General features: G+C 37.9%; 1 protein-coding gene across 4 annotated transcripts in view; it reads right to left on the minus strand.

Moving 5' to 3' along the window:
• Positions 1-12,112, minus strand: part of ptpn13 (protein tyrosine phosphatase non-receptor type 13) — a 106,220-nt gene extending 94,108 nt beyond the window's left edge. For all 4 annotated transcript variants that reach the window (XM_051677112.1, XM_051677114.1, XM_051677113.1 and 1 more), the window contains exon 1: positions 11,794-12,112. The gene's annotated coding sequence lies outside the window, so the exon portion shown is untranslated. The remainder of the gene's footprint in view (positions 1-11,793) is intronic.
• Between the last annotated feature and the right edge of the window lie 11,783 nt (positions 12,113-23,895).

Below are 23,895 nucleotides of genomic sequence, written 5' to 3' on the forward strand. Positions count from 1 at the left end.
AAAGACTAATCCTTGAAACGCAGTATCCATTCCGTTCCCTACGCCGGGGTGAATACTCTTTACCCAAAGAAATTTTCTGGGTGTTACACAGCCATCTCAAAAGCATGACTGTGACTTTGGAAGTGCTCAGACAAATAGAGAGAAAGAGTAAAAGAGATACTTGAACAGTGCTTGTTTTAAATTGTTTTCCTTATGATACAAGCGCTCCCTTTTCCCCATAAATGCCTGAGGTGGGAGTCATCATTTGATACAGTACTTTCCATTTGGTTGCAGAACTTGGCAGAACGCAGATTCAGGGATAAAAGTATAGAAGCAATCAAACACAAAAAAAGCACAGGGGTAAAAGTTTCCAACCAAACACCAAAGCCCGTTAGAGAGGCTGTTGAATTTTCTCATAGCATTAATCTGTGGTTGGACCTGGTTAAATCATCTGTAATTCTAAAAAATGCCCAGTGCCAATAAGTTGAGCCGAAAATCTTTCTGGAGACGCTTTTGCCAGGAGAAAGCATAGAAACACTCCAAACTCCCAGAGTCATGTACTGAAACCCACCCCCCCCCCCCCCCCCCTCTCCTCATCTCTCTCTCTCTCTCTCTCTCAAAATAAGGAAAACTTGAGAGCCTGGAATGCCTCAAACACACAATTTCCAAAAACAGATCATAGCTAGAGACCTTAGATGACATAAAACAGGATCTTTTTATAAGGCAATGGTGCTTCCTCCACTTAAAGGGGTCATTCAATACATTTGTTTATTATGTAATTTAGTTCCACTTATAATGTTAGTACAGTTTTTGTGCAAAAAACAGACATGATTTATACACAGTTTTCCTGACCAACCACTGGGTGACGCAATGATTCTGATTGCCGCTGGAATGTTTTCTGGTTCTGGTCTCCATAAGAAGCAATGTAAAAACTACCAAAACGAGCAATCCAGATGGAGAACCACCACCATTTTAAGTTGAAGTAAAAATGAGTTCAGGCTCAACTTGTGCAGTTGTTGGCAGTCATAACAACACAAAGTAGTAAAATATATCAACATAACTAACCTCTGGCCATCGCTTCATGTCATCAACCTACTCCTTAAACGTTGAAGGTTGAGGCACTGTCAAAAGACGGTTATCACGATTTTTTTTCGGGTTTCCCCTTTTTCACCCAATTTGGAATGCCCAATTCCCAATGTGCTTTTAAGTCCTCGTGGTCGCGTAGTGATTCGCCTCAATCTGGGTGGTGGAGGACGAATCCCAGCTGCCTCCGCATCTGAGACAGTCAACTAGCACATCTTATCACGTGGCTTGTTGAGCGCGTTGCCACAGAGACACAGCGCACGTGGAGGCTTCACGCCATCCACCGCGGCATCCACGCTCAACTCACCACGTGCCCCACCAAGAACGAACCACATTATAGCGACCACGAGGAGGTTACCCCATGTGACTCTACCCTCCCTAGCAACCCGGCCAATTTGGTTGCTTAGGAGACCTGGCTGGAGTCACTCGGCACGCCCTGGGATTTGAACTCCAGGGGTGGTAGCCAGCGTCTTTTACCACTGAGTTACCCAGGCCTTTTTGAAGCAATTTTTATAAACTGAAAGCACTAAACATCACATTATCCGCCAAAAAACACGCAGATGCAAGTAAAAACACTGGAGAACACAGGCTCCTGTTATGAATTGTGGATGACTTCCACTTTCAGGAAATAAGTGGATAGGGCTGGATCTTGTTACAGATTTCCCGATTTGATTCAATTCAGAACGACAAGCTCTTGATTCAGTTTGGACTGCAAAACAATTTGATTAGATTTGGATTTATTTTGGTATATTTCAGTTATAATGTCCATTTTGTTACATATGAAATAAATTTTCTCTTAGCTAATGCTGTAAATTATACAGGGAACCTTCTAATTTGGTACATTACGAAAATATTAATTTTGAAAATTAACAACAGATCAATGTCATTTTTTACTATAAATCTCCACTTTCACACTCTTCTCTTTTTTTTTTGGTGATTCACATTATTCGTGCATATTGCCACCTACTGGGCAGGGAGGAGAATTTATTGTAAAAAAAGGACTATTGATCTGTTTCTCACCCATACCTATCATATCGCTTCTCAAGATATGGATTTAACCACCGGAGTCATATGGATTACATTTTCGCTGCCTTTATATGCTTTTTGAACCTTCAAAGATCTGGCCACCATTCACTTGCACTGTATGGACCTATAGAGCTGAAATATTTGATATAGTTGACAAATTCTTCAAAATGTTACTGTTATGTTTATTTCTTGAGTTAGGAATAATAATATCTATCATCCGTATTGTGATTGGTGGGTCAAGTTTCTGACCACATAGGCATCATTGAAGTGCAAATCTGTCTGATGTCAGAAGGTAGAGAAAGCTTAGAACAAGCAGATAGTTTGTATAGATGTCCTTTTTGGACTGGGTTGGAAGTTTTGTGTTCTGAAACTTACAGTATGTTTTCAGATTTACATTTATTTAGACGCTTTCATCAAAAGCGACTTACAAACGAGGAATACAGCAAAAGTGATTCATCATAAGAAGGTAATAATGAGTAATGAGAAGTGCTGCAATACAATGTATTTTTATAGTATACATTGAAGTCTACTGTCACAAAAAACAAACAAAAAAAAAAAAATCAAGGAAAATGTGATTCCTCATGATAGAACACCATGAAAGTTTACAACGACAGCATAAAATCCATCCCGTCTGTACCACTTCAGCTGCAACGTGAACCCTAACAACACATTACATGCTCTTCTAAGGCAGAGACGATCACTAGGCTTCTGTTTGCAGGATATGGGACAGTAACACATGGGACTGGAAGAACCACATTACTGCACGATGACGAATCACTGCATATTTTTGGTAGCGAAAACAAAACACATTTCTACAAGGTAAACTCCTTTTTGCCCATTATGAGTCACTACTTAGCTGAAAGGCAGGCCTCTTTTTTTTTTCTTCGTCACTTTACTTGTTTAAGTTCATCATGATTGTCTGTTCCATTGCGAATCTATCGTTTCTATGCTTGTCCCTGGGTTTCTATGCTTGTCCCTGACATATACATATATATGCACCCCCAGATCATCACTGATCCTCCACCAAATTTCAGAGTGGTTGTGAGACACTGTGGCTTGTAGGCCTCTCCATGTCTAGCCGACCAGGTGGAGGGTCTGTGATGATCTGGGGGACCTTCAGCAAGGCTGGAATCAGGCAGATTCGTCTTTGTGAAGGAGGCATGAATCAAGCCATATACAAGGTTATACTGGAAGAAAACTTGCTTCCTTCTGCTCTGACAATGTTCCCCAACTCTGAGGATTGTTTTTTCCAGCAGGACAATGCTCCATGCCACACAGCCAGGTCAATTCTGTGTGGATGGAGGACCACCGGATAAAGACCCTGTCATGGCCAACCCAATCTCCAGACCTGAACCCCATTGAAAACCTCTGGAATATGATCAAGAGGAAGATGGATGGCCACTAGCCATCAAACAAAGACGAGCTACTTGAATTTTTGTGCCAGGAGTGGCATGAAGTCACCCAACAGCAATGTGAAAGACTGGCAGAGAGCATACCAAGACAAATGAAAGCTGTGATTGAAAATCAGGGTTATTCCAAAAATTTTGACTTCTGAACTCTTCCTAAGTTAAAACATTTGTACTGTGTTGTTTAAAAATGAATATGTACTTGTTTTCTTTGCATTATTTGAGGTCTGAAAACACTGAATCTTTTTTGTTATTTTGACCAGTTGTCATTTTCTGCAAATAAATATTCTAAATGACAACATTTTTATTTGGAATTTATGAGAAATATTGTCAGTACTTTATAGAAAAAAACAAAAATGTTAAAAAAAAAAAAAAAAAAAAAACTCAAACACATACCTATAAATAGTAAACCCAGAGAAACTGATAATTTTGCAGTGGTCTCTTAATTTATTCCAGACTGTGTGTGTGTGTGTGTGTGTGTGTGTGTGTATATATATATATATATATATATATATATATATATAAAACTTTTGGCAGCCAAAAGTTGGGAATAATGTGTAGACTTTTCTCTTATGGAAAGAAATTGGTACTTTTATTCACCAAAGTGACATTCAACTTATCACAATGTATAGTCAGGACATTAATAATGTGAAAAATGACTATTACGATTTGAAAAAAAAAAAAAGTTTCAGAACTTCTTAAACTACTTCAAAGAGTTCTCATCAAAAAATCCTCCACGTGCAGCAATGACAGCTTTGCAGATCCTTGGCATTATAGCTGTCAGTTTTATCCAGATACTCAGGTGACATTTCACCCCACGCTTCCTGTAGCACTTGCCATAGATGTGGCTGTCTTGTCAGGCACTTCTCACGCACCTTACAGTCTAGCTGATCCCACAAAAGCTCAATCGGGTTAAGATCCATAACACTCTTTTCCAATTATCTGCTGTCCAATGTCTGTGTTTCTTTGCCCACTCTAACCTTTTCTTTTTGATTTTCTGTTTCAAAAGTGTCTTTTTCCTTGCAATTCTTCCCATAAGGCCTGCACCCCTGAGTCTTCTCTTTACTGTTGTACATGAAACTGGTGTTGAGTGGGTAGAATTCAATGAAGTTGTCAGCTGAGGACATGCGAGGTATCTATTTCTCAAACTAGAGACTCTGATGTACTTATCGTCTTGTTTAGTTGTACATCTGGCCTTCCACATCTCTTTCTGTCCTTGTTAGAGCCAGTTGTCCTTTGTCTTTGAAGAATGTAGTGTACACCCTTGTATGAAATCTTTGATTGAAATGAAATTTCAAGCATTGTATAGCCTTCATTCCTCAAAACAATGATTGACTGACGAGTTTCTAGAGAAAGCTGTTTCTTTTTTGCCATTTTTGACCCAATATTGACCTTAAGACATGCCAATCTATTGCATACTGTGGCAACTCAAAAACAAACACAAAAATATTGTTACGCTTCATTTAACGAACCAAATAGCTTTCAACTGTATTTGATATAATGGCAAGTGATTTTCTAGTACCAAATTAGCAATTTAGCATGATTATTCAAGGATAAGGTGTTGGAGTGATGGCTGTTGGAAATGGGGCCTGTCTAGATTTGATCAAAAATGACTTTTTTCAAATAGTGATGGTGCTGTTTTTTACATCAGTAATGTCCTGACTATACTTTGTGATCAGTTGAATGCCACTTTGGTGAATTAAAGTACCAATTTCCTTCTGAAACAGCAAAATCTGTACATTATTCCAAACATTTGGCTGCCAGTGTATATATATATATATATATATATATATATATATATATATGAGCGTGGAGGTTGTTATCTCAGTAAATAAAAAAATCTCTGACAGCGCTTCAGTTATAAAATGATGGTGAAAGAAGCTCTTGGCGCTATTTGATGTACAAAACAAGCCCAGATGGGACTTGCGATAGAAATAAGGGCCCATTTTAACAAAGATTTTTATCTTACCACTAGGAGTTCTCCAAAGAGTTCCTAGCTAGGAGTTTTTCCTTAAAACATAGTTGACCTCATTGCTATGGATGGATGGATGGATGGGACAGACAGACAGATGGAGATGGATGGATGGAATAGAAAGACAGAGATGGACGCATTCATGGATGGATAAATAATATATACAGACATACAGAGATGGATGGATGGATAAGACAGACATACAGAGATGGATGGATGGATAAGACAGACAGACAAAGATGGATGGATGGATGGATGGATAAGACAGACAGACAAAGATGGATAGATAGATGGATGGATGGATAAATAAGATATACAGGCATAAAGGGATGGATGGATGGATGAGACAGACAGACAGATGGAGCTGGATGGATGGATGGATGGATAAATAAGATATACAGACATACAGAGATGGATGGATGGATGGGTGGATGGCTGGATAAGACAGACAGACAAAGATGGATGGATGGAATTTATAGTTTGATAGATGCCTAATATTGTGTAGGTCCCCCTCGTGCCACCAAAACAGTGCCAACCCGCTTCTCAGAATAACATCCTGAGATGATATTCTTCTCAACACAATTGTACAAAGCAGTTATCCAAGTTACCGTAGACTTTGTCAGGTCTAACCAGTCTGGCCATTCTCTGTTGACCTCTGAGACTCTCAGTCAAAAAAAATAAATAAATAAAATATCACAAAAAAACTGAGCCAAAAATTAACTTTTTTTCCTGATTTAACAATATATATCTCCGGGTGTAAATAAAGTGGCTTAGAAAAACTGCTTTTGTTTTGTTCCCAATGGCACACGATAGTTCCATAACTTACAGTGAAGAAGGGACTTGAGTCATATATGCAGCAATGATCGATCATGAAAACGATGATCGATGGCGATCACACATGACTTTTCACTCAATTCGAAATTCAGTGACAATTATCTGACAACTAAACACACACGTGTCAAAGAGGGTGCTTATTTTTAATTTTGAGATTGATTACGTTGTGGTTTTGAGGGGTACATTGATTGTCAGAGATGTCTCATAGCAACCAAACTGATTCAACGCTGCAATGCTATCGTTACGATAATCAAAAGAGAGTGTAATTACCGTGTTTTGAACACCTGTCTCTGCAAAACGTTTGCTAAACAAGTTTTATTACTTTGACTCATTAATGAATATTATTAAATAAAAGTGAATGTTTGTCTCTGACTGTAAACCTCCCTGCCCTGGGTGCCATAACACACACCTGCATCTCGACGAAACGGGAGTTGAAGATTCCATGTTAAAAGTCCGACATAATGTGTCATTACGTTGCACTTTCCCCAGTTGAAATGTGAAAATTCCAACTCTCCGAGTTGAATGGAACTCTTCATGAATCATCACAGCAACAACAATACAGAGCATCGTGGCTTTCCCACAGGAGCAAACACTTGGACACACACACACACCAGGCGTGTGTGGACTCAATGCATATACAGCAAGCAAGTGTTTCAAACAGCTAGACAGAGTGCAGCTAAATGGAACAGAATGCAGCATCTTCAAAACTGAATTTCAACTTAACGCGCTTATTAAAAACACGATGGTTATGGCGTCTCCTGTTAAGCCAACCGCGATTTGAAAATAGACGGTTCAGACAGGCACTAAAAAAACTGGTGCGCGCTTACTAAGATTACTACGGTAGCCTGAAGGATGAACAGACAGATGCGCATTGTGCACATTCTTTCATTGAGTTGGGCAGCAAATCTTCACAAAATGACAAATTATGATGCATTATATTTTGATCATGCAATCTTTTGTACATTTTGTAACAGATTATTTTATAACAGCCAATAATAATGAATAGACAATACACTGGAACAACAAGACGCAATTCAGCTTGCAGCAGCCAAAGATGTTTATCAGACATGTTATTATATATACAGTTATGTACATGTCATTGCCCCTCGAGTACTCGAGTAATTAGTCCAAGTACTCAAGTAGACCAAATGACCAAAATGCCCATCCCTAATAGGCACACACTGACAAGCCCCCACAACACCTGAATATCGTGGCACCAACTTTTGCATGGACAAAAGCCCCTCACATTTTCTTTAGCAAATTTAAAAGTCTAGTAACTCTTGTCAAATATGAGTGCTTATCATTTTATATAACATTTGAAGCCTTCCATGCACAAATTAGACATGCTTTTACGTATACCAAGAGATCATTTAAAAACAAAACACTTTTCTGAGAAGACATCAGCACTGATATGAAAAACTAAATCTGTCTTTAGAAATGAAGATAAAACTGCTTTTAGAAACAATTTCCAAAATGCAGATTAAGTACAAAGCAGGATAGAAAGGTCAAAAATGAATTTTTAAAGCTGAGTTGAGCAAAGTATGTCAAATAGAAGAGTGAATTTAGACGAACTAAAGAGCTGTCTACATCTGGTGAGCTACAGCGTTGTGAACTGTGGTAGAGACAAGATGGAATTTCCTCAGTGGAAACAGGCCAGAAGAAAATAACACATTTAGAGAGAGAAGGAATTAGCATTGAAGGTGTGAGGGTGGAGTCTGATCCAGGCAGCCATCAAAACTGATACTTCTGTTCAACTTGTTTCTCAACCCAGCGAGAAAGTTCTTTGCCTGAAGAGGATGAGCAGGAAACATTCTTTCTCAAGAGTGTAAAAACACATGGAGACTTAAGATTTGCCAATCTTGTTTTGTATGACCAATACAGATACTTATTTTGTGGTCGGTAGTTGAAGTGTTTGATAACCAATTTGCAAGACTGATTTTACTTAGTTCCGTTTCTGCTTTGACACAATAAGAAGCCTATTAGACATTAAAAATATCATGCTGCTGTACACTATATTTATGCAAAGTTGTTATGCAATCTAAATGATCGTTTTCATCTTTATTTTGTGGTATGTGTAACTGTTAAGCTAAAATCTCAATCAAAATAGAGTAATTTACTCAAACAATTCATTAAATAAGTTGGTTTCTTATAATATTTATAAGAAACACAAATGGCAGCATTAATCGTTAGCCCTGATTTTGAAAAAACAATAACTGATTTTTTTTTTAGCATGTATATACAGTATATATAGGTCAAATTCATTGTTTGCCTCTTTAATGCAGATAATGCTGGATCATTCCATATTCCTAAAAGCCGAGTTTAAACAAAACATAGCTGTTTTCAGTTCATTGCACCCTGTTTAAAGTACATTACTTTAAACGTATGTTATTCTGCACATAAAGTTCAGTGGGTAATCAAGATCATTGTGACACCTCATCAGGGTTTGCAACGGAAGCTCTCAGTCCACCCAAATATTAACAAAACAGAATAATTATTAACACAAATGTAACATTAGCAAACCAACCAACACTCACAAACTTCCTGACCCACGGTCACCTGTCAAATGCACCATCCAAATGGCTATTAAATCAGACGGTAATCCGTATAATCCAACAATGTTTATAAGTATTTTAGATTAAACCAAAAGGCGTTAGCACACAGAAATACCCAGCAGCTGGAATCAGATGGGACAGAGGTGACCTCATTCCCTGGAGAAACTCTCCCTTGAAAACCTCCTTCACTGTCGGCATGATTTCAAATCCATCCAGTTCTGATTTTAGTGGTCACTCACTATTACTATTGCCAAAATAGTCTCATACAACTCAATGGCGAAATCGTAAGATATCACACGACTTGGCTCATACAAAAAGGTACAACTTTTATTCCCATAGAAACCAACCAGTCAACAAATTTCAAAGTAATACAATACAGGCATAAAACTGTAGCTAGCCACCTATCCAACAATTAATTTTAAGGAAGGAAACGTCAGTGAACAAATTTGGTTACTCATTCCATATTTAATTATGCAATACAAATGACTGATGTGTCAACTTGTAATACGCTTCCCTCATTTCATTCCAAACACAGATGTTTTCTTTCGTGGTACAGATGTTATTTTCCTATTAAATTACGGTGAGGTTTAGGGTTTTGGTAAGGCATTAGACTTTAGAGTAAGGTTTACGTTTGGGTTAGGGGTTAAATGTATCATTCTCTATGGAAGAAAAGCTTGTACATTTCTTAATTAAGGTTAAGTATTTTACAAGACCCCAAACCTTGACTACTACTCTTGGGCTACAGACATGTATGACACCTTAAATCATGTAGCTTGTTGAGGAGAGATGTGTTATTGGTTTTCTAAGCAACCAGACTTACAATTTTTGCCGGTTGGATGAGAAAATGGGTGAAAAACAATCCCAAAGGCTTACATTTAGAAGGGACTTACATTTAATAAACACTTGGTGTGGGTCTTTTAACTTGGACCAGTAAGCAACCCCCAGATCAACCTAGCTATGCCTTAGTAACATCCTGGCAACTGTGTAGCAATGCCCTAAAAACAAGTTTTGCACAAGCAAGCACCACATACATTTTACTCAACCAAGGCTTGTTGCAAACAGTCAGAATTTCCATTTAAAGTTTTTCAAAGTTTGAATCAACTCCTATCTTGCACAAAACTATAAACCTTGGTTTGGACATAGAAACACTGATCCAAGAGCAGCTCTTTTGCTTTGAGAGATTGGGTATGCAAGATTACAGAGCCAGATTTGAACAACCCAGATGTAAGCAGTGCATGGGTGCATAACCATGAGCTGCAATGGAGACCTGGAATAAAGATCCATTGAGCTCAGTTCAGAGGATAAAACAAACCTTCAGACCAGTGTGAGAATGAAAACAAGGAAATGTAGTAGCCCCTATTACGATGGCTGGATGAATCAGACACCCTCAATGTCAGTAAGGAACACTGCAAAGGAGCATCTGCCTTCTACTTCTAAAACGAATTCTGTTGACTGCAAACCACATGGTATAATTTAATAAGAACTACTCATCTTTATGTTGGAAAGAGACAGTTCCAGCTGCAATTAGATTAGGAGTGGCACCATGAGATGTAAACAAACTAAAAATGACAAGTTTGTGCTCTCAAATGAGAGATCTTGAAAATTTAAGCATGACAGAATAGATCTGAAGATGGAGTTTCTTGTTCCCCAAACTCATGCGTCTTACCCTTATAAAAAAGGTTCTGTGGTGGTACCATGGACTATTTTAGAATTGAGGAAAACTTGGGAAAAAAAGAAAAGAAAATCAGTATAGAAATGTCCATGACTTTTAAAGCTTTTTCCAATTTCAATTACTTTCTGAGGCCTGGAAATTACTATTTTAAAATTCCCAAATATTTCCAGGCTTCCCATGACTTTACACCTATGCATGATTAGCATATTCTTTTTCCATGGTCCCTGGTAGCACACGTACATCACCCAGACGTCTATTTGATGTGTTTGTTTACATCTGGAAGATGTATTTTTTTAGGTTGTTTGCTCATCTGCAGTATGTCTATAAGATGCTTCCTCTCGGATGTCAATAAGACATTCATCAGATGTCTTTGAGATGTTTATGATTTAGAATGTTTGCAAAACGAATCTTTTTAAGATGTCTGGCATCTGTTTATTAGAATGTGATGCCTTTCAGGTGAAAATGTCTAAAACAGACATCTCTGAGATGTGTGCTATCTGGGGTTTTTATATGGTACTCCATGGTACTTAAAATAATACTATGGTTCTTCATGTCCAAAAGCCATGGCATTGTATTGCACTTTATTGTAAATGAGAAATAACATAATCTTTTGAAACCTCCTCTTTTTAAACAATATACTTTTAAATCCCCCATCAAACAGGCATGTGTTAGGCGTCAATGACTGTACATGTCCATCATATGAGACTTGTGTTAATTGTTGCATGGATTTGGAGGGTCACACCAAATACAAGGGGTCAAAACAATAACAAAGTCCAGATAATTATGTGCAATTAAGATGAACAGCAAGTCTTTCACTGTAACACTGTTGATTTGGCATCCAGCAATGAAACTGCATGTGAATAGATACAAAAACACCCAAAGAAGCTCCATAAGTAGACCAAGGCCCTCCATCAGATACAAAGAACACCTGCGGTTACATTCGACTAACTCCACCATCCAACACTGCAACATTAAAACTACTTTGCTACTTTTTGCGTCATAGGTTACATATGCAACGCCACTCTGATCCTTGTTTTAGGGATCAGATCAATTCAACTCGAATAAAGTTCGCATAATAGCCGCTTCGCACCGAGATCTCACACATAAACCTTCCAGTAACCAAGAGTTTGGTGCCTTATAGGCAATGCAAAGCTACTTGCGATGTTTATATAGACTACTATAAAAGCTAGTAAACTTTGGCAAGCTGCAACATCAAACTTTGCAAAGAATTTGCATATCGACGGTAATTAGATAAATAAATAAACTTACCACTTAAATAAATGGCCTACAGATCACAAGCTTCGCTCCAACTACCAGCCAGTGCGCAAGCTGTCCGCCAGCATCACATCCGCAGCAAACCTGAAATGGTAAACCGGCCCGGGTTGAACTGGCAACAGGTTTTAATTCATAAGATCTCTCTCGACCGTAAAGTCCATGATCTCTTAAAAACTAAGTCAGCAGTCCCTTTCCCTTTACGCGTAAAATGTTCAGGTAGTGCGTAAATGGAATCTATATTTTAAGCAACTGAAAACACGCAGCGCGTCTTTGGTTCCTTCGGGAAGCCGATTTCCTCTTCCAACTCTTTACTAGGTTCTGATCTATCTATCCGTCTATGCGCCCTCCTGCTCGCTGAGAGAGAGAGGGAGTAACCAGACACCCGCACTCCCGCCGCTCATTGGTTACTTTGCACCGGAGCAGGAATCGTCACGCCAGCAACATGAGGCGTCTCTATAGAAACTATCCTCAACTGGGAGGAAAATACCACGAAAAGTTGTTACGGTGGGGCGCAGTCCACGGTGACCACGCATCCAGATTTAAAAACAGTTCAAAAACAAGTCTAGAATAAGTGCAAAGGTTTGGATTAAGGTTTTCCTTTTCCTACACGAATGATGACTCCATTTAAACCTTTAATATATTGGGCAGTGACGTGACGCTCATTTTTTCCCCGATCTATTAAGTTATTCAAAACTGTATAAGAATGCAATGCATACTGAATTATTCCTTGAATACAACTCTGCTGTGATGAAAATGTTTTCAATTTCTGAGTTCAAAGTCAATTATATATATATGTATATATATTTGTTTTTATTTTTATTTTTTTTATTATTATTATTATTATTTTCCTGGGTGTAACCGGCTGGAGACAGTAATAAATAAATAAATAAAAGTCTTTAAAAAAAATATTGAAAAAATAAATGTTTGCTTAGTAGTGAAAAATCGTGTATTTTGCTTTAAAATATTATTAATATCAAAATCAGGTGGTGTACCTAACCAACATGCAGGTCATTCTGTTGTCATGTGATAAAAAATACAATAAATGAAAAAAAACAACAACAAAAAAAAAAAACAACATTAACCAGAGAAGTTTTACTTGATATATATATATATATATATATATATATATATATATATATATATATATATATATATATATATATATATAAAATATTTTGACTTTCTAAGGATACATTTTGTACAGGTCAAATGGAGTAACCCTAAGATAAATATATTTGTGATACAATATTTGGATATTTGTCTTGATGTTTGTGACTCAAAAATGCATGATATTTGTAAAAAAAAAAAAATATATATATATATATATATATATATATATATATATATATATATATATATATATATATGTTTGAAAACTTTTTGTGTACATTCACATGTATTCAAGGGGCAATGAAAGTATTTTGATACCTTTTACTTTTACTAAATGGTTACACCACTTGACATTTGTAAAGACATTAAATTCTTTTTTTAGTAGAAAATGCTACACATATTTTATTTTTTATTTTTTTTTAAATGTATGAAACCAACATGGACATATTAGTTTGACATATACGTCTTAAGCTAGATTTGTAGAAGATTTCTCATTTTTATACCCTTGGTCAACTTTATTTGCCAATGACCCATATGCACATTAGGCACCATCACCTTAAATATGAAAATATTTGCATTTTGTATAAAAATTTATAAGGCACAGTCCACAAATTCTGAATTTAAAAAGCAAAATCTAAAATGAAGGGTTTGTATGAATTATGAATCATGCAATACTGTGTTTGCCATGAGCAAAATATCCCTTTAAAGAAAAAAAGGCCTTTGACAGATGCAATCAAATGCAGCACTCAAAAAGATAATTTTTCAATTCCTAACAAAATGTCATCAAATTAAATTAAGAATTCTTAAACAAAATAAAATAACATTTATTTAATTAACAGTTAATTTAATTTTGCTAAAAAAAATACACATAAAATTTTTTTTAATGGAATTTTGTTATGAAATTGAAATGCATAAATCTGTAAAATAAGCAACAATATTTGAAATGCGTAAATATTAAAAATAGGCAACAATATTTTTTTAAAGGGGTTAAGTAGGCATATAGGCCTAAGGTGGTATAAAATTATGAAATGTTTATAAATTCTGTTGTCTGTTATTATTAGTATTATTGTTTTAATATTTTTTTTATTTTTTTATATAAAATGCATTTAATATATAATATATTATTAAATAGATTTTATTAATACAAAATATATTAAATATTAAATATACATTTATATTAAATGTATATTACATTTAAAATGAATAAAAAAATTGAAGTTAAACATAGTGGAAAGTCAAAATGGTTAAATCCAACCAAAATCTTCATTTATGGCTGTATTCTGTCCTGTTAAGAGAGAAAAGAAGAAAAAAATATATATATTTATGTTTTGTCTAAGAGTTTATACTTTTATACCTTTAGCTACTGTCATGCAAAATCTGCTTGGAATTTTGTTCTGGAGTCAGTCATGGACACTGTTGCTTGCAGTCTGTTGCCTGAGAGCTACTCAGGAATGAGAGTTTAGTACTCAAACCTCAAAATTCCTCCTCCACCCCTCCTCCCAAACCCTCTATTTCCCCTCCCTTCTGTCTCCTCTCCTCCGCCCTGTGCCTTTATTGACCCTGGAAGTCTTTCTTTAAACTTGAGCAGAGGTTCCTACAGTACTTTACAGACCCTAGTGCTGCAAGGAACACCAAACATTAGACTTTATCTGACCCCGGGAGAAAGAGAGGTTATAGATTGTTGCAAACATCTTGCTTTTACTTTAATTGTTTCATTAAAACATTTCTGGAGACTTTAAGATGGTCGCAAATGCAAAGATACACAAATGTGCTTTCAAACATACAAGGACCTAATGGACATATGCTTCAGTGAATAACAGTCAAAGATGCGTTCACCTCTGGGTCTAGTTTATGTTCATTTTAGGGGCCAGATGAAAAAGGAAGTATGTATGTGTTACAGAAACAGTGAGCTAGCATCACTCTTGTGACTAACAGAGGAAAAACAGTTTCAAGCCACAAATAGCAGGGTATGGATGAACCAAATGTCACTCCGAGTCTGGTGCTGTGCTACTGCATTGATATTTACTTCTTTCAAAACATTAAGGCAGAGAGAGAGAGCTATTTTAAAACAAACCGCAAGATTTTTGTTTTCGGGCCGGATGTGCCCACCTTCAAAAAGTGGGACAAAAGGAGGTGGTGGTTAAACAGAGCAAGAAGGCCCTGAGGAGAAGGATTATGAAGAGCTGGATGCAAAATATGGAACAGGAAGTGTATGGAACTGTCAGTCAAAAATGTTCGGCATCACTAAGTAAAAACAATTATTGGGTGATCTATCTCCACATTATCTATCTCCAAAAAGTTTGTAATTTTGACCTATATCAATAAGAGAAAGGGACATTCCTTTTCTGTAATTCTTTGTTTGTGGTGTCTAAAATGATCTACCATGACTTAACCATGATTGAGAGAAGGCTTGCATTTGTCCAGTCAGGGCTTTGTTGGTCTGTACCTACAGGGCATTTCAGCAAGAAAACTTCTGGCTCACAACCAAGCCATTAAAACCTCTGTGGGGATGCTGAAAAGTAAAAAGGGAGACGAAGGGAAGACAGACTAGATTGGTGGGTTTGGTAATTGCTTGCCCTGGTTTTGCAGATATGCTTCCTCTTGCACTTGTGCTACTCCTCTGAGGCCTTTGAGTAAAACATCCAGCCCCAGAGATTACACTCCTCTACAAAACAGTATAAATACTTCATGTTTCTGAGACTGAGGGACCATAAGTTGCAACTAAATGTTGTTATTTTCCTCTCTAAAGACCAAGAAGGAGGCAGTAGCTAAATATGGTTTAATCCATCTGATCCCATATATCTGTTTCTTATGTGTACTTTACATAAGAAGCTGAATTCCATCAGGTTTAAAGTCCATTTTCATGCAGCAGCTTGCAGATTAAACACATAAACTGCAACTGTCTCAGCTGTTTATCCACAGAGTTTTTATTGTAAAAGTCTATATCTTAAGGAAATACCTTATTTGACCCTTAAAAATTACTTTATTTGGTGTAACCTAATTTAGTCAGGTTGATTCAGTCATATTAAATAATGTTTTAGATGTTTTGAACAAATTCAGTTGATTTAGATGTTACCACATGAAGCATTCACTGTAAAAAGTAGCAACCTTGTTTCCTTAAAGGGAGAGTTCACCCAAAAATTAAAATTCAGTCATTGTTTACTCACCCCTGTGTTATAATACCCTATATGACTTTATTTCTTTTACTTAACACAAAGGAAGAAATTGTGAAAAAATGCTGTGCTCAATTATGTCATACAATGACAGTCTATGGTCACCACCCCTTCAAGCTTCAAAATAATGCAGAAGTATAATTCAGAAATCTAATAAATTATTCCATGAGACTCATGATTGTTATGAAAGCATACAATAAGGTTTGGTGAGAAACAAAACAAAATCGAATGTATTATTTAGTGAAAATGTTCACTGACCAACAGTTTACACTACCCCCTCGTGACATTGGGGCACTCAAGCAAAAACTCATTTTGTTTATCTAAAAACAGGTCCTCCACACCAATAGTGACAACAGAACACAACACAGCTGCACACAAAACAAAGAACAGAACTTACTAAACATGTCTGAAGAGTTTGTAGTTTAAGAATTCATGAATTTCTTTGCCCAGCCTTATTTTTTTTTAATAGTTTTTGGACCGGGGCCAGTTCACAGCGGACAGAGTTACCTGCGTGATGCCGAAAATAGAAAATAAGCGTTTGATAGAATATACCGTCACTCGTCACTTCTGGTTAAGACAAAAACTCTGATTACCATAGAAAATTGTCACAGTCTGGGCTGGACAGTCCCCTCTGTCTGTTTTTCTGTATGTTGGTGTGTGTGTGTCTGTGTTTCCCTCTCTCTCCCTCTTGTGTTTTGCAGGTGCCAGGAGGTGGAGGCGGCCGCTGCCGACCACCAGGAGGCGGAGGCGGCCGCTGCCAGCTTTCTTGGCCACGGAGGCCGTTTCCCTGTTGCTGCCAGCGCTCACGACCACGGTGGTTGCCGTACAGCCTGTCCAGTTCCCCGTGGTCATCGAGGCAAACCATACCATCGTCCCACCCTCAACAAGCCCAAACTCCAGTCCTCCTATGACTAGTAAACTGAGGAGGAAGAATGGGTCAGCTGCAGCCCCCCTGCTCAAGGCAGTTCCCCATGGTCATCGAGTCTGTCCATTTTCCTGAGGCTGTCGATGAGCCCTTCCTGTTCTCTGTGGCCGTCGATGAGTCCGTCCAGTTCCCTGAGGCCGTCGATGAGCCTGTCCAGTTCCTAATGGCTGTCGACGAGTCTGTCCAGCCCCCAGTGACCATCGAATGTTCAGTCCATAACAGCCGTCGACCAGCACCCATCAGACACCAGCTACCGGTCTGTTGCTCAGTCCAGTGGCCAACACCCGTCAGACACCAGCCACCAGTCTATTGCTCAGCTCAGTGACCAGCACCTGTCAGACACCAGCCACCAGTCTGTTGCTCAGCCCAGTAACAGCACCTGTCAGACACCAGCTACCAGTCTTTTGCTCAGTCCAATGGCCAGCACCTGTCAGACACAAACTACCAGTCTGTTACTCAGCTCACTGACCAGCACCTGTCAGACACAAACTACCAGTCTGTTACTCAGCCCAGTAGCCAGCACCCGTCGGACACCAGCCACCAGTCTGTTGCTCAGCCCAGTAACTAGCACCCATCAGACACCAGTTACCAATCTGTTGCTCAGTCTGTTCAGTGCCCAGTGGCCACCTACTTCCAGTCTGACCACTGCCCAGTGGACGCTTGCGTCCAGTCTGATCCCAGTCCTGTGGCCATATCTGACCTCACCCTCTGCCCAGCAGCTGTCACTGATATCTCCCGCTACCCAGTTACCATCTAGGGTCACTCTGCCTTTATCACCCTCATCAACACACTCATCCTCTCCCAAGTTCCAACTTGCCCTGTCTCTTTCCCTGACCTAAGGCCCATTCTAGTTCCGTCCTGCACCAAACTTCTTTCTGGTCCCTGCCCCATCCCTGGGTCTGTCACAGTCAAGACAGACAGTCCTTCTGTCTGTCTTCTCACGTGTTGGTGTGTGTGTCTGTGTTTCCCTCTCTCTCTCTCTCTCTCTCTCTCTCTCTCTCTCTCCCTCTTGTGTTTTGCAGGTGCCACGTGGAGAACATCAGCTCTGTTGCCAGGATGACTGATTGTTTCTCCACCCAGCTCATTACCAGCGGCACCTGCCTCCAATTACCAGCTCCTATATATCCTCTCCTTTGTCGCACTGTCTTTGTTGGATTGTTTTGCAACTCTGTCAGTGTGTTCTGGTCTGTTTCCTGTCTCCAGTTTCAGTCGGTCTAGTTTCTGCTTTATTTTTGGTTGTTTGTTCTCCCTCGTGAGAGTTTTGATTTGTATTTAGGTCCTTCCTTATTAACTGTGACCAAAAATATACCTTTTATCGCATGTTGTTTGCCATCAGGTTAGGACACCGTGTGTCTGCGTCTGCCTGTAGCCTCGTCAATGTTTCTCTTTGATTTTCGATTACTCCGTTAAAAAAAGTAAGGCTGTGCATCGGAATGCATCAATTCTTAAACCACAAACTCTTCAGACATGTTTAGTAGTTCTGTTCTCTGTTTTGTGTGCAGCTGTGTTGTGTTCTGTTGTCACTATCACTGTGGCAGACCTGTTTTTAGATAAACAAAACGAGTTGAACCGTTGCTCTTGCGCCCTATCATGAACGCGCACAGGAGATCAATGGTCAGTGAACATTTTCACTAAATAATACGTTAGATTTCGGTTTGTTTCTCACCAAACCTTATTGTATGCTTGCATAACAATCATGAGTCTCATGGAATTTATTACACTTCTGAATTATACTTTTGCATTCTTTTGAAGCTTGAAGAGATAGTCACCATAAAATGCCATTGTATTCTTTAATACCCAAGTCTCTCAGGTTCTGTTACTTAAGTGTTTTTCAGGTAACCTAAACATGTGCTTCTAAACATCTAAATTAACTGGTTTAATTCAGGTCAAAAATATAATTCAATATGACTTAATTGACCTATATTCAGGTTACACCAACAAAAGTCATTTTAAAGATAACATTGAGTAGAAATATCTTTAGAGGGATAGTTCTCCCAAAAATGAAAATTCTCATTTACTCACCCTCATGTGATCCCAGATGCCTTTCTTTCTTCTGTTGAACACAATGATTTTTAGAAAAGTCTCAGCTCTGTACGTCCATACAATGCAAGTGAATAGTGGCCAGAACTTTGAAGGTCTTAAATATTGATCTGTTTTTCACCCACACCTATCATATTGCTTCTGAAGATATGGATTTAACCACTGGAGTTATATGGATTACTTTTATGCTGCCTTTATGTGCTTTTTGGACCTTCACAGTTCTGTCCACTATTCACTTGCATTGCATGGAACTACAAAGCTGAGATATTCTTCAAAAAATCTTTGTGTACAGCAGAAGAATTAAAGTCATATACATCTGAAATGGCATGAGGGTGAGTAAATTATGAACGAATTTTCATTTTTGGGTGAACTTTCCTTTTAAGGTAACGGTTTTGCTAATTCAAACATTTTTAAACTTTCTTTTTTAAACTTTTCGTTAATAACGAAGTCTTTCGTGTTCTGTAACTTAAATGTTTTGTCAGGAAACTTAAACGTGCTTCATGTGGTAACATCTAAATTAAGTGGTTAAAATTGAGTCAAAAATTTTTAAGATGACTAAATCAACCTGAATACATTAAGTTACACCAACAAATGTCATTTTAAAGCAGAAATTAATATTTAAGGTAACAATTGCACATCCATCTGGTTTAATCATCATGAAATTACTGGTCCTACAGATGGTAATCACACACTGTAAAAACACTTGTTCTTTCATAAGAAAAGCAATGAGGCAATTAAAATAGTGAAAAACATGTAAAATAGTGATCCTGATTCCAGATGTGGGCTCTATGTAAATTTCCTAGAACTCTGGAAGAAGTTGAGGCAGAGTAATAAAAAACGTTTGTATATTTCCAAAACCTGAACTGGTATGTGCTGATCAGCATCAGAAATTGTATGCATGAAAATGACAAAGATTGATAGTGTATGTTACAGTATATGTTACGGTACTTTGCATGGTAAATTACACTTGGATGATATTTTGCCTCTGGCCCTATGAAGGGCCACAGTCTCACCAATGGAAGCAATTTAGTTAATGACATGCATATTTCATGTGTTGTATAAAAAGTCTTAAAGCACAGTAGAATGAGTCAGTGTATGTCTTAGCATTATCATTCAACACTTGATTTCCTTACTGGACTTCAATAGCTTCGGAGGTCAGTTCTAGCTTTGTCAGGAAGCAATTAAGCTTTGATGGCTTCCTTCCTCACATTAGTGTATTCACATTTGTAATGCAAGACACGCCCTCTAGTGGAATTAAAGTGACATTCTGCAAATTTACTTTGCATTTTGCATTAGAGGGCCATTTTTTATTTAATTTTATTATATATGTTTATCTATACCAACTGACTTATGCATAAATATGAATTCCAATTTTTCATTTTCAGAAATATAAATACTAAGACATTTGAGTGATTTCAGCACCACCAAAGGACCCCCATATTGAGCAAAAATCATGAAATATGTACCTGATTTTTCTCGATAACACTGAAAGCCTTTTATGGGCCAGTCTACTGAGCTTAACACAGCTCTCTTAGTGTGTAAAGCAAATATTGCATCTGGACGATAAAAATTAAACAATGGGAGATAAAATGTTGAGCCAAAGAGCTGAATACAGTTATGTTAATGTAGCTGCAATCTATACATGAACAGACTTTCCATGCATATTATTGGCAATGTCTTCAGCAAAATGGTCGCTAATTTCCATAATTAAATTATGTAAAGATTTTCTCGAGTGCTCTTGATTTTCAGAGTGGAATAAGATCATTCTCAAGCATTTAACTTGTAAAACACATGCATGAACATTATTCCATGAATGTCAATATTTAAAGTTGTCTGAATGCAAACTTTAAAGAATGTGAGACAGTTTAGCTGTAATATTGCATGCTTAATACATCTTTGATTGCATTTACTTTGCAACTACAATATAGGTGAAAGACCTTGTGTCCCTATGGGGCCCCAGATTCTGAAAAATGTTTAGGGAGTGAGGAGAGGGGCAGGACTAAAATTGGGGTCAGGACATTGTTATGCGCAGCCTGTTGGACAGGCAGTCCCAAATGAAGAGGGGTAAGATCCCAGTAATTTACTCAAAGAGACAAGGACTGTAATTGTGAGATAGGCACCCAGGGCACCTTGCACATTCTGCCACTTGACATTGCTCGAAATGTTTGCAACGATGACAGCTTAGCTGAGGATTGGGGCTGCCAGTCATTCTAATTGCTGTTTTTCAATGACAACACATGGCCTAGAGACTTTTACTTAGAAAATCGAATCTATAACAAGGAACTCTAATATTAGTTTACTATAGTAATATAGTAATCCAAATTTCACTCTTTGTTTAGATCTATTGCGTTTGTATGCCTCATTACTGTCAGTTTGCACATTGCACAGCACTGGCACATAGTGGTGTTTGATTCGCGAATGAATCGTTCTTTTGGGCACATCAGTTTTAATGATTTGGCCAAACTGATTCCCAAACTAAGTGTTAGCAAATCACATAAAGGTAGAACTTTTAATGTAAAAATGTTATGTGGGTTACACTTGACAGCAGGGCTGGCCATCGAGAGTACCGGGACTTTTCCCGGTGGGCCAGTTGAGTAGTGGGCTCGGTCGAGCAGCAGGCCAATCAGTGAAACGGTCGAGCGCTGCTAATAACTGCAGCGCATGGGAAACTCCAAAAGCCAAATAATCTAAAAGTGTGATGAAATGGTGCTACCCGATTAAACCTTCCAGTGCATCCACCGGCCACAGTGTGAGAGCCGAGCAGGACCCATCTCTCTCACCTGCACAGCACTGATAAATCTGATCTGCGCTCACGCCGTGCTGTCCAGTGGTAAACACAGTTTATAAAGTTGTGCAAGTTGTGACCCATTTTAATCCGAAACATTATTCTCTGTTATACAACTGTATGAAATGAGAACCTTAAAGGCTCTGCTGATAAAGCTAGATTAAAACAAGATCAGTCCTGACACTCTAAACCAAAAATATGCAATTTTAATGTTGTTGACTGCATTTGTGATTCAGTTTTGCTATTAATTTTTTTTTATATTGATTTTATTATTATTTAAAGGCCCTAAACATGACGAAACATTCATGGGGGCATGCATGGGCCTGACGGGCTGGATTTTTTCAGACAGTATGAGACAGGCCACTGGTACACTTATGAATGGAGAAATTGCTATGCTGAATATGGCGGGTCAATGAATGGAAGTCCCGCCCTACAGTTAAGAGAGCCAATCACCTTTTTGATAGCAACATCTCCTGTCAGTTTGCTCGAGAATGTGCATGCGCATTAGCTGGACCAGCCTGAAAAATAGCGTTTTTGCGTCATCAAAATTGAAATATATTATTTGATTGTAATCTTAACCCACCGTTTTCTAAATTTCTGTCTTTCCCCACTGAAGTAGATAGGAGCTGTACTTTTATCTCTGGTCGAAAGCGTTACAAACACAGCCGCCGAGTGACCTGACTTGCCTCGAAGGGACTTCAACTCTTTTGACATTTAATTCTATGACGGATACGAATAATAGATATTTAACAAATGCTAATTTTAAATAATTAATGATATCTGTCAATGTATTTCAACATGTTAGATTTGGTATTTTAGATATCCGAAAATGGATTTCAGATATCAATAAATTGAAGAGTAATTAAAGACACCTTAAAAGGCTTTCTTACTAGTTACAATAACATTATAGATCGTTAACATTGCCACTAGTAAAAAATAAATGACAGATATCAAAATTAGCATTTTTACTAATTGAAATTCATTTGTTGATATCAGGAAATTACATTTGCACGAGTTACTGTGTAATTTATAAGAAAATTAAAATTTTTGCTAGTAAAAAGCATTCCTATTTGGAATTAGTAAGAAATTATAAGTTAGATTGCCTATGTGAATTTGCATTTTGAACAGGAGTGAATGACAGATCACTGTGACATTCTACTTGTGAAAATGCAGTAATGGTTATTAATAAATAGGGCTTTTACTAGTTGAAATTCCTTTTTTTTCCCTTTTCTCTCGCGTATAGCCTAATGACATGATTTTGAAAGCAAGAATGAACGTTTTTACTACTGAAAACCTAATTATAAAATAATTAAAATAATTGTCATTTGCACTTTTAGTAATTCTATGGCTGGTATCAAGAATTAGTATAGCATTTGTAACTAGTCAAAAATAATTTTAGATATCTAGCCTATAATTCATATCCTGCACGTGATGACATGTCGAAAGGGCTTGCCTTGACAACATGTTGAAACCAAAAACAACGCAACATTTAACATAATTTTCTCGAGCTTGTTGGAAAATTATGTGGTACAAAACATAGTCTTATAAGAGCCATAGTCGGAGTGACATAAAAACACAAATTTACACTAAATAGCCTACCACCAAAATGGTGGCACACCCTAATGTTTGTAACAAACGAAAACACATGGATAAACAGCAGTAGGCTATCTAAGATATTTAACAACCAATAAAAACACGTCACACGTGCGTGGACTTGTTACAACATTTTGAAGTGATGATGACTCAAAAGATTCGGTGAGTCGTTTTGAACCGATTCATCCGAACGAACCGATTCGTTCACACGAATCCGATGCTCTGTGATGCAGCTTGTCCGGGCCGTCTGCTTCTCTCTGCCCGCCTCCAAACGCGCAGTCGGCGGTCATGTGCGCTAAAGCGCACCAATCTTGTGATGCGAGATCACAGCGCTGCTCATCTCCTCACCCCTATGAGACCGCTCTCGGCTTTGACGTCATTGTGCGCTCCCTCCGGTTGCTATGGCAACCCGTCTCCCGCACCCTCCTCCCCTTGTCCATCCCTACGCTGGTAGGATCCATAATGGTCCA

Source organism: Myxocyprinus asiaticus, chromosome 38 (genome assembly GCF_019703515.2).
Source record: "Myxocyprinus asiaticus isolate MX2 ecotype Aquarium Trade chromosome 38, UBuf_Myxa_2, whole genome shotgun sequence".
Taxonomy (NCBI): Eukaryota; Metazoa; Chordata; class Actinopteri; order Cypriniformes; family Catostomidae; genus Myxocyprinus; species Myxocyprinus asiaticus.